This window comes from Arachis hypogaea, chromosome 3 (assembly GCF_003086295.3).
Source record: "Arachis hypogaea cultivar Tifrunner chromosome 3, arahy.Tifrunner.gnm2.J5K5, whole genome shotgun sequence".
Classification (NCBI taxonomy): Eukaryota; Viridiplantae; Streptophyta; class Magnoliopsida; order Fabales; family Fabaceae; genus Arachis; species Arachis hypogaea.
Window position 1 is genome coordinate 55,122,110 of NC_092038.1, and position 12,580 is coordinate 55,134,689.

General features: G+C 42.0%; 1 non-coding gene across 1 annotated transcript; it reads left to right on the plus strand.

Moving 5' to 3' along the window:
* The first annotated feature begins 9,264 nt into the window (after window positions 1-9,264).
* LOC112793342 (small nucleolar RNA R71) lies at window positions 9,265-9,372 on the plus strand. The gene has a single exon (XR_003198040.1). It is a non-coding gene; the product is annotated as a small nucleolar RNA R71 (small nucleolar RNA).
* Window positions 9,373-12,580: the final 3,208 nt, after the last annotated feature.

The window sequence follows — 12,580 nt, forward strand, 5'->3', positions numbered from 1 at the left end:
ATTTGGTGAGGAATTGAATTAAATTGAATTTTGGTTGATTTTTGGCCCTTGACACTTCCAGGAGGCTGCCCTGCCCTTGTGGAGGGCAGGGCAGGATTTGGTGCGTGCGTCCTTGGTGCTAGCGTGGTGTGGGCTTGGAGTGTGAAGATGCTGCCCTGCCCTTGCGGAGGGCAGCGCAGAAAAATCTGGTGCACCAATTTGGTGCTTGTGCGTGCTGCTGGTGCTGCCGAAGCCTTCTTTGGTGCGCCAATCTGGTGCGTGTGTGTGCATCACAAAATGCTGCCCTGCCCTCGCGGAGGGCAGGGCAGTGTTTCCAAAAGATGAAGTTCCAAGTTCGAAACTTGGTGGATGCACACGCTACTCCTTTTCCTTGGTTTATTTTTGCTTATTTTTAGCCCTTAAAGATGCCTTTCGTTCCTGCCCCAATTGGACGCCAAATATGGATTTCTATATATCGTTAGAAAGCTCTGAATGTCAGCTTTCCAACGCAACTAGAAGCACATCAATCAGACGTCTGTAGCTCAAGTTATAGCCCTTTGAAGTAGGCATGGTCATGCTGTGAGCGCCCAGATTTTAACTTAGCCAAAATTTGCTTCATCCTCACTTTGCTTCATTATGATTCTGCCCTGCCCTTGGCAAGGGCAGGGCAGTGTGCGTGCTGGCTGCTTCCTTCCTTGATTTGGTCATGGGCCACGCTTTTAAAAGCGTGGCCTAAGGCTCCAAAGTGTACCCCAACTTCAAAGTGTACCCCAAAGCTCTTTTTTTGTGCTTCTTTGCTTCTTTTTCTTCTTTTTTTCCTACAAGATTTATAAAATTAAAAGATCAAGAAAATATATCATTTAAGCACAAAAGCATTCAATATTTAAGCACAAATAATCAATTTCTTGTATGAAAAAGCATAGAAAATGGGTATATGATGACTTGTCATCACCAGGTTGAGCGATAACTCTGAGAATATCGTCCCAGTCAAAGTTGTACGCCTGGCGCTTGATTGCGGCTTTCTGAAAAGCGTCCAATCCTTCCGGAGCAGGGGGAAGATCTAAGGCTCGCTGAATGGCTTCTTCTGTAATAGGGACTTGCTTCTGACGTATATAAATAGACTGCAGGGTTGGCAGGTGAAAGTTGGAGTAGAACTCAACTACCCAAGAAAGATTGACCTGTCGTGGCTGCTCTGTAGGAATCCCAATGTCTTTGTGCAATTTGCGGCTCAACAAAGTCGGCAATACGAGGTGGAAGGATAAGAAGGTGTTCATTGTTGTAATTCCGAGCTGCCAGAATAGGAAACATCTGCTCACAGTAGCGATTTGGAAATAGTGCAGTGTCCTTTGCTGCGAAGGCTCTTTCCTTTTCATCAACCTTTATAATCCTTTTAATTCTTTTTGTTGAGGGCTTGACTGCAGTTGAAGAAGGTTCTGCCACTAATATTCTTTTTGTTCCTTTCCTTGCTGTGGATTTGGAGGTAGCTTTCTCTTTGCCTTTCTTGGTGGCCATCCTGAAAGGGAACGAGGAAAATCATTAGCATACAAGGGTTATAGAAAGGAAAAGAATAGGAAGGGTGGTAATCAATGCACAGGTATGAATAATGATGTGAACACATGGTCATGACTACATGTGGCAAATCAACAATGGAAATATAGCAAGTGCATAGGAGGAAAATTGAATGCAAGGTGTTTATTGGCATGCCGGCAAAAGGCACGAGTAGCATAGATCAAGCATTCAATGTCCAAATTAGATTACCAATAGGAGGAATAGGAGGAATAGGAAAAGAAAAAGAAAACATAGTTAGGTAAAGTAGAAGAGAAAGAAAAAGAAAATATGATAAGAAAAAGAAGAATGAAAAAGTAAAGAGGGGAGAATAGAGAAGAAAAACCTTGATAATGGTGGTGGGAGATGAGGGGTGGAAGAGAGAAAAGAAGGGAGGGAGAAGGAAGAGGGGAGAAGGAAATAAGATTGGGGGAAAGAAAAGATAAAGCAGGCTGGAAGATTTGAATGAGTTGGGTGGCGCAAACGACACGGACGCGGTAGCGTGGAAAGCCCTTAAGCGAGAAGACGCGGAGGCGTCGGTCACGCGGACGCGTGACGTGATGTGTGCTAGTGGCACGAGGGTAGCTTCACGCTCGCACAACTCTCTGTTTAATATATGTTTTGCCAAAATTTAGGGTGGCGCGGTCGCGTGGGTGACGCGATCGCGTGGATGGCCATCTTAAGAAAACGGCGCGGACGCGTAGGGCATGCGTTCGCGTGGAAGGGCCTGTACGATTAGCACAAGTACAGCCCAGCTCTAGCACAACTTTCGGCCATTCACCCTTGTTACGTCAAATTGCAGGGCCACGCGTTCGTGTCGGTGACGCGGACGCGTGGTGAGGCCAAATTGCAAATGACGCGGTTGCGTCATCCACGCGGTCACGTGGATCAAATTGTGCCTAAGACACGCCTCCAGCCATATTCCGGCGCAACTCTCTGTTCAATCTTTATTTATTTCCAATGCCCATGCGACGCAGATGCGTCGATGATGCTGGCACATGGCGTGCTTTTTCTCTCTCTCTTTTTTTTATTTATGCAAATGTAGTATGCAGATGAGGTGCAAGATATAGGCAGTAGTACGGAGAAGAGTTATAGAAGAGGGAAGATAAGGAGAAGAAATGGAACGATCATATCGTGGTGGGTTGTCTCCCACCTAGCACTTTGCTTTAATGTCCTTAAGTTGGACACTTCAGGAGCTCAGTTTTCTGTTGCGAGTGGATTCTCCAAGAGGAAGATATCTAACTCCTTGTTTTTCGTCACCTTCTCACCATGATAGAGCTTCAAATGATGTCCATTAACCTTGATGAGTTCAGAGCTTGAAGGGTGACTTAGGTGAAAAACTCCATAGGGCTCAGCCTTCTCGACTCTATATGGACCTTCCCACCTTGATCGCAGCTTTCCTGGCATGAGCCGTAGTCTGGAATTGTAAAGGAAGACTAAATCTCCAGGTTGGAACTCTTTCCTCTTGATGTGTTGATCATGTACAGCTTTCATTTTCTCCTTGTATAGCCTTGAGTTCTGGTGCACAAAATTGTGATCACTACAACTCAATTAATCCATAAACTTGGTGTTCAACACCATGGCATAAACACAACTTCGCACAACTAACCAACAAGTGTACTGGGTCGTCCAAGTAATAAACCTTACGCGAGTAAGGGTCGATCCCACAGAGATTGTTGGTATGAAGCAAGCTATGGTCACCTTGTAAATCTTAGTCAGGCAAACTCAAATGGGTATGGTGACAAACGCATAAAACATAAAGATAAAGATAGAGATACTTATGTAATTCATTGGTAGGAACTTCAGATAAGCGTATGAAGATGCCTTCCCTTCCGTCTCTCTGCTTTCCTACTGTCTTCATCCAATCCTCCTTACTCCTTTCCATGGCAAGCTTAAGCAAGGGTTTCACCGTTGTCAGTGGCTACCTCCCATCCTCTCAGTGGAAATGTTCAACACACCCTGTCACGGCACGGCTATCCATCTGTCGGTTCTTGATCAGGCCGGAATAGAATCCAGTGATTCTTTTGCGTCTGTCACTAACGCCCCGCCCTCAGGAGTTTGAAGCACGTCACAGTCATTCAATCATTGAATCCTACTCAGAATACCACAGACAAGGTAAGACCTTCCGGATTCTCTTGAATGCCGCCATCAATTCTAGCCTATACCACGAAGACTCTGATCTCACGGAATGGCTGGCTCGTTTGTCAGGCGAGCACTCGGTTGTCAGGCGATCAACCATGCATCGTGTATCAGGAATCCAAGAGATATTCACCCAATCGAAGGTAGAACGGAGGTGGTTGTCAGTCACACGTTCATAGGTGAGAATGATGATGAGTGTCACGGATCATCACATTCATCAAGTTGAAGAACAAGTGATATCTTAGAACAAGAACAACCGGAATTGAATAGAAGAACAATAGTAATTGCATTAATACTCGAGGTACAGCAGAGCTCCACACCTTAATCTATGGTGTGTAGAAACTCCACCGTTGAAAATACATAAGAACAAGGTCTAGGCATGGCCGAATGGCCAGCCTCCCAATGATCTAAGAACTAGATGTCCAAAGATGATCTAGAGATCTAAAGTGATCAAAAGATTCAAATACAATAGTAAAAGGTCCTACTTATAGAAAACTAGTAGCCTAGGGTTTACAGAGATGAGTAAATGACATAAAAATCCACTTCCGGGCCCACTTGGTGTGTGCTTGGGCTGAGCAATGAAGCATTTTCGTGTAGAGACTCCTCTTGGAGTTAAACGCCAGCTTTGGTGCCAGTTTGGGCGTTTAACTCCCATTCTTGTGCCAGTTCCGGCGTTTAACGCTGGAATTCCTGAGGGTGACTTTGAACGCCGGTTTGGACCATCAAATCTTGGGCAAAGTATGGACTATCATATATTGCTGGAAAGCCCAGGATGTCTACTTTCCAACGCCGTTGAGAGCGCGCCAATTGGGTTTCTGTAGCTCCAGAAAATCCACTTCGAGTTCAGGGAGGTCAGAATCCAACAGCATCTGCAGTCCTTTTCAGTCTCTGAATCAGATTTTTGCTCAGGTCCCTCAATTTCAGCCAGAAAATACCTGAAATCACAGAAAAACACACAAACTCATAGTAAAGTCCAGAAAAGTGAATTTTAACTAAAAACTAATAAAAATATACTAAAAACTAACTAGATCATACCAAAAACATACTAAAAACAATGCCAAAAAGCGTACAAATTATCCGCTCATCACAACACCAAACTTAAATTGTTGCTTGTCCTCAAGCAACTGAAAATCAAATAAGATAAAAAGAATAGAATATGCAATGAATTCCAAAAACATCTATGAAGATCAGTATTAATTAGATGAGCGGGGCTTTTAGCTTTTTGCCTCTGAATAGTTTTGGAATCTCACTCTATCCTTTGAAATTCAGAATGATTGGCTTCTTTAGGAACTCAGAATCCAGATAGTGTTATTGATTCTCCTAGTTAAGTATGATGATTCTTGAACATAGCTATTTATTGAGTCTTGGCCGTGTGCCAAAGCACTCTGTCTTCCAGTATTACCACCGGATACATACATGCCACAGACACATAATTGGGTGAACCTTTTCAGATTGTGACTCAGCTTTGCTAGAGTCCCCAATTAGAGGTGTCCAGGGTTCTTAAGCGCACTCTTTTTTCCTTGGATCACAACTTTATTTCTTTTCTTTTTCTCCCTTTTTTTTGTTTTTCTCTTCTTTTTTTTTGTATTCACTGCTTTTTCTTGCTTCAATAATCATTTTTATGATTTTTCAGATCCTCAGTAACATGTCTCCTTTTTCATCATTCTTTCAAGAGCCAACATTCATGAACCACAAATTCAAAAGACATATGCACTGTTTAAGCATACATTCAGAGAACAAAAATATTGCCACCACATCAAAATAATTAAACTGTTATAAAATTCAAAATTCATGCAACTCTTTTCTTTTTCAATTAAGAACATTTTTTTTTATTCAAGAGAGGTGATGGATTCATAGGACATTCATAACTTTAAGGCATAGACACTAAGACACTAATGATCACAAGACACAAACATAGATAAACATAAGCATAATTTTCGAAAAACAGAAAACAAAGAACAAGGAAATTAAAGAACGGGTCCACCTTAGTGATGGCGGCTCTTTCTTCCTCTTGAAGATCCTATGGAGTGCTTGAGCTCCTCAATGTCTCTTCCTTGTCTTTGTTGCTCCTCTCTCATGATTCTTTGATCTTCTCTAATTTCATGGAGGATGATGGAGTGTTCTTGATGCTCCACCCTTAGTTGTCCCATGTTGGAACTCAATTCTCCTAGGGAGGTGTTTAGTTGCTCCCAATAGTTTTGTGGAGGAAAATGCATCCCTTGAGGCATCTCAGGGATCTCATGATAAGTGGGATCTCTTGTGTGCTCCATCCTCTTCTTGGTGATGGGCTTGTCCTCATCAATAGGGATGTCTCCCTCTATGTCAACTCCAACTGAATAACAGAGGTGACAAATGAGATGAGGAAAGGCTAACCTTGCCAAGGTAGAGGACTTATCCGCCACCTTATAAAGTTCTTGGGCTATAACCTCATGAACTTCTATTTCTTCTCCGATCATGATGCTATGAATCATGATAGCCCGATCTATGGTAACTTCGGACTGGTTGCTAGTGGGAATGATTGAGCGTTGGATGAACTCCAACCATCCCTTAGCCACAGGTTTGAGGTCATGCCTTCTCAATTGAACCGGCTTTCCTCTTGAATCTCTCTTCCATTGGGTGCCCTCTTCACAAGTGATTGTGAGGACTTGGTCCAACCTTTGATCAAAGTTGACCCTTCTAGTGTAAGGATGTTCATCTCCTTACATCATGGGCAAATTGAATGCCAACCTTACACTTTCCGGACTAAAATCCAAGTATTTCCCCCGAACCATAGTAAGCCAATTCTTTGGGTCCGGGTTCACACTTTGATCATGGTTCTTGGTGATCCACGCATTGGCATAGAACTCTTGAACCATTAAGATTCCGACTTGTTGAATGGGGTTGGTAAGAACTTCCCAACCTCTTCTTCGGATCTCATGTCGGATCTCCGGATATTCACCCTTTTTGAGTGAAAAAGGGACCTCGGGGATCACCTTCTTCAAGGCCACAACTTCATAGAAGTGGTCTTGATGCACCCTTGAGATGAATCTTTCCATCTCCCATGACTCGGAGGTGGAAGCTTTTGCCTTCCCTTTCCTCTTTCTAGAGGTTTCTCCGGCCTTGGATGCCATAAATGGTTATGGAAAAACAAAAAGCAATGCTTTTACCACACCAAACTTAAAATGTTTGCTCGTCCTCGAGCAAAAGAAGAAAGAAGAGAGTAGAAGAAGAAGAAATGAGGAAGAAGGGAATGGCTTTGTGTTCGGCCAAAAGGGGTTTATATAGGAGAGGGGGAAGGGTGATGTTCGGCCAAGTGAGGGTGGGTTTGGGTGGGAAAATGGTTTGAATTTGAATGGTGGGGTAGGTGGGGTTTTATGAAGGATGGATGTGAGTGGTGAAGAGAAAGATGGGATTTGATAGGTGAAGGGTTTTTAGGGAAGAGGTGGTGAGCTGATTGGTGAATGGGTGAAGAAGAGAGAGAGAGTGGTAGGGTAGGTGAGGATCCTGTGGTGTCCACAGATCCTGAGGTGTCAAGGAAAAGTCATCCCTGCACCAAATGGCAAGCAAAATTGCGTTTTATGCCATTTCTGGCGTTAAACGCCGGGCTGGTGCCCATTTCTGGCGTTTAACGCCAGCTTCTTGCCCTTTTCTGGCGTTTAACGCCAGTCTGGTGCCCCTTTCTGGCGTTAAACGCCCAGAATGGTGCCAGACTGGGCGTTAAACGCCCATCTGCTAACCTTACTGGCGTTTAAACGCCAGTAGGTGCGTCTTCCAGGTTGTGCTATTTTTCTTCCTGTTTTTCATTCTGTTTTTGCTTTTTTCATTGATTTTGTGACATCTCATGATCATCAACCTACAAAAAAAAAACATAAAATAACAAAGGAAAATAGTCAAAATATATATTGGGTTGCCTCCCAACAAGCGCTTCTTTAATGTCAGTAGCTTGACAGAGGGCTCTCATGGAGCCTCAGAGATGCTCAGAGCAATGTTGAAACCTCCCAACACCAAACTTAGAGTTTGAATGTGGGGGTTCAACACCAAACTTAGAGTTTGACTGTGGGGGCTCTGTTTGGCTCTGTTTTGAGGGAAGCTCTTCATGCTTCCTCTCCATGATGACAAAGGGATATCCTTGAGCCTTAAACACCAAGGATTCTTCATTCATTTGAATGATCAACTCTCCTCTATCAACATCAATCACAGCCTTTGCTGTGGCTAGGAAGGGTCTGCCAAGGATGATGGATTCATCCATGCACTTCCCAATCTCTAGGACTATGAAATCAGTAGGGATGTAATGGTCTTCAACCTTTACCAGAACATCCTCTACAAGTCCATAGGCTTGTTTTCTTGAGTTGTCTGCCATCTCTAGTGAGATTTTTGCAGCTTGCACCTCACAGATCCCCAGCTTCTCCATTACAGAGAGAGGCATGAGGTTTACACTTGACCCTAAGTCACACAAGGCCTTCTTGAAGGTCATGGTGCCTATGGTACAAGGTATTGAAAACTTCCCAGGGTCCTGTCTCTTTTGAGGCAGTTTCTGCCTAGACAAGTCATCCAGTTCTTTGGTGAGCAAAGGGGGTTCATCCTCCCAAGTCTCATTTCCAAATAACTTGTCATTCAACTTCATGATTGCTCCAAGGTATTTAGCAACTTGCTCTTCAGTGACATACTCATCCTCTTCAGAGGAAGAATACTCATCAGAGCTCATGAATGGCAGAAGTAAGTCCAATGGAATCTCTATGGTCTCATTTTGAGCCTCAGATTCCCATGGTTCCTCATTGGGGAACTCATTGGAGGCTAGTGGACGTCCATTGAGGTCTTCCTCAGTGGCGTTCACTGCCTCTTCTTCCTCCCAAAATTCGGCCATGTTGATGGCCTTACACTCTCCTTTTGGATTTTCTTCTGTATTGCTTGGGAGAGTACTAGGAGGGAGTTGAGTAATTTTCTTGCTCAGCTGACCCACTTGTGCCTCCAATTTCTAATGGAGGACCTTGTTTCAGTCATGAAACTTTTAGTGGTTTTGATTAGTTCAGAGACCATAGTTGCTAAGTCAGAGGTATTCTGCTTAGAACTCTCTGTCTGTTGCTGAGAAGATGATGGAAAAGGCTTGCTATTGCTAAACCTGTTTCTTCCACCATTATTATTGTTGAAACCTTGTTGAGGTCTCTGTTGATCCTTCCATGAGAAATTTGGGTGATTTCTCCATGAAGGATTATAGGTGTTTCCATAGGATTCTCCCATGTAATTCACCTCTTCCATTGAAGGGTTCTCAGGATCATAGGCTTCTTCCTCAGATGAAGCCTCCTTAGTACTGCTTGGTGCATTTTGCATTCCAGACAGATTTTGAGAAATCATATTGACTTGCTGAGTCAATATTTTGTTCTGAGCCAATATGGCATTCAGAGTGTCAATCTCAAGAACTCCTTTCTTCTGACTAGTCCCATTGTTCACAGGATTTCTTTCAGAAGTGTACATGAATTGGTTATTTGCAACCATTTCAATCAGCTCTTGAGCTTCTGTAGGCGTCTTCTTCAGATGAAGAGAGCCTCCAGCAGAGCTATCCAAAGACATCTTGGACAGTTCAGACAGACCATCATAGAAAATACCTATGATGCTCCATTCAGAAAGCATATCAAAAGGACACTTTCTGATTAATTGTTTGTATATTTCCCAAGCTTCATAGAGGGATTCTCCTTCCTTCTGTCTGAAGGTTTGGACTTCCACTCTAAGCTTACTCAATTTTTGAGGTGGAAAGAACTTTGCCAAGAAGGCATTGACTAGCTTTTCCCAAGAGTCCAGGCTTTCTTTAGGTTGTGAGTCCAACCATGTCCTAGCTCTGTCTCTTACAGCAAAAGGGAATAGCATAAGTCTGTAGACCTCAGGGTCAACCCCATTAGTCTTGACAGTGTCACAGATTTGCAAGAATTCAGCTAAAAACTGATGAGGATCTTCCAATGGAAGTCCATGGAACTTGCAATTCTGTTGCATTAGAGAAACTAATTGAGGCTTAAGCTCAAAGTTGTTTGCTCCAATGGCAGGGATAGAGATGCTTCTCCCATAGAAGTCGGGAGTAGGTGCAGTAAAGTCACCCAGCACCTTCCTTGCATTGTTGACATTGTTGTTGTTTTCGGCTGCCATGTGTTCTTCTTCTTTGAAGATTTTTGTTAGGTCCTCTACAGAGAGTTGTGCTTTGGCTTCTCTTAGCTTTCTCTTCAAGGTCCTTTCAGGTTCAGGATCAGCCTCAACAAGAATTCTTTTGTCTTTGCTCCTGCTCATATGAAAGAGAAGAGAACAAGAAAATGTGGAATCCTCTATGTCACAGTATAGAGATTCCTTTAGGTGTCAGAGGAAAAGAAAAGTAGAAGACAGAAGTAGAAAATTCGAACTTATCAAAGAAGATGGAGTTCGAATTTTGCATTAAGGAATAGTGTTAGTCCATAAATAGAAGGATGTGAGAAGAAGGGAAGTAATTTTCGAAAATTAAGTAAAAGATTTTGAAAATATTTTTGAAAAACACTACTTGATTTTCGAAAATGAAAGTGGAAAAGAAATCAAGTGATTTTTGAAAAAGATTTTGAAGTTAGAAATCAAAAAGATTTGATTGAAAGCTATTTTGAAAAAGATGTGGTTAAGAGGGTTTGATTAGTTTTTAAAAAGATGTGATTGAGAAGATATGATTTGAAAAATATTTTAAAAAGATTTGATTTTGAAATTCAATGACTTGGCTATCAAGAAAAGATATGATTCAAATATTAAACCTTTCTCAACAGAAAAGGCAACATACTTGAAATGTTGAATCAAATCATTAATTGATAGCAAGTATCTTTGAAAATAGAAAGAAATCAATTTTGAAAACATATGACTGAAAAGATATGATTTGAAAAAGATTTGATTTTGAAAAACTTTGAAAACTTGAAAAAAAAATTGATTTGAAAACAAAATCTTCCCTCTTGAGCCATCCTGGCGTTAAATGCCCAGAATGGTGCACATTCTGGCGTTTAACGCCCAAAACTATACCTTTTTGGGCGTTAAACGCCCAACCAGGTATCCTGGCTGGCGTTTAAACGCCAGTCTGTCCTTCTTCACTGGGCGTTTTGAATGCCCAGCTTTTTTCTGTGCAATTCCTCTGCTGTATGTTCTGAACCTTCAATTCTCTGTATTATTGACTTGAGAAGACACAAATTAAAAATATTTTTGGATTTTTAATAATAAGAAAAAATCAAAATGCAACAAGAATCAAATAACAATGCATGCAAGACACCAAACTTAGCAGTTTGTATACTACTGACACTAATGAGAATGCATATGAGGTACACAAAACACTCAAGTCAAGAGAATTCAAAGATTAGAGTAAGAAATCATCAAGAACATCTTGAAGATCCTTAAGACACATGAATGAAAGCATGCAATTGACACCAAACTTAAAATGAGACACTAGACTCAAACAAGAAATTTTTTGATTTTATGATTTTGTACTTTTTTTTTGTGTTTTTTCGAAAATTAAGTGGAAAAGAAAATAAAAGTATCAAAATTCTTAATGAGAATTCCAGGAATCATGCAATGTTAGTCTAAAGCTTTAGTCTAAGGAAATTAGACATGGCTAGCCAAGCTTCAGCAGGACATTGCATTCAAGAGCTAAATTGATGAAGATCAATCAGCTTTGGTGATGATAAGAACATCACCTTGAAACACTAGAATTCATTCTTAAGAACTCTGAAGAAAAAATACCTAATCTAAGCAACAAGATGAACCGTCAGTTGTCCAAACTCAACAATCCCCGGCAACGGCGCCAAAAACTTGGTGCACGAAATTGTGATCACTACAACTCAATTAATCCATAAACTTGGTGTTCAACACCATGGCATAAACACAACTTCGCACAACTAACCAGCAAGTGTACTGGGTCGTCCAAGTAATAAACCTTACGCGAGTAAGGGTCGATCCCACAGAGATTGTTGGTATGAAGCAAGCTATGGTCACCTTGTAAATCTTAGTCAGGCAAACTCAAATGGGTATGGTGACAAACGCATAAAACATAAAGATAAAGATAGAGATACTTATGTAATTAATTGGTAGGAACTTCAGATAAGCGTATGAAGACGCATTCCCTTCCGTCTCTCTGCTTTCCTACTGTCTTCATCCAATCCTCCTTACTCCTTTCCATGGCAAGCTTAAGCAAGGGTTTCACCATTGTCAGTGGCTACCTCCCATCCTCTCAGTGGAAATGTTCAACGCACCCTGTCACGGCACGGCTATCCATCTGTCGGTTCTCGATCAGGCCGGAATAGAATCCAGTGATTCTTTTGCGTCTGTCACTAACGCCCCGCCCTCAGGAGTTTGAAGCACGTCACAGTCATTCAATCATTGAATCCTACTCAGAATACCACAGACAAGGTAAGACCTTCCGGATTCTCTTGAATGCCGCCATCAGTTCTAGCCTATACCACGAAGACTCTGATCTCACGGAATGGCTGGCTCGTTTGTCAGGCGAGCACTCGGTTGTCAGGCGATCAACCATGCATCGTGTATCAGGAATCCAAGAGATATTCACCCAATCGAAGGTAGAACGGAGGTGGTTGTCAGTCACACGTTCATAGGTGAGAATGATGATGAGTGTCACGGATCATCACATTCATCAAGTTGAAGAACAAGTGATATCTTAGAACAAGAACAACCGGAATTGAATAGAAGAACAATAGTAATTGCATTAATACTCGAGGTACAGCAGAGCTCCACACCTTAATCTATGGTGTGTAGAAACTCCACCGTTGAAAATACATAAGAACAAGGTCTAGGCATGGCCGAATGGCCAGCCTCCCAATGATCTAAGAACTAGATGTCCAAAGATGATCTAGAGATCTAAAGTGATCAAAAGATTCAAATACAATAGTAAAAGGTCCTACTTATAGAAAACTAGTAGCCTAGGGTTTACAGAGATGAG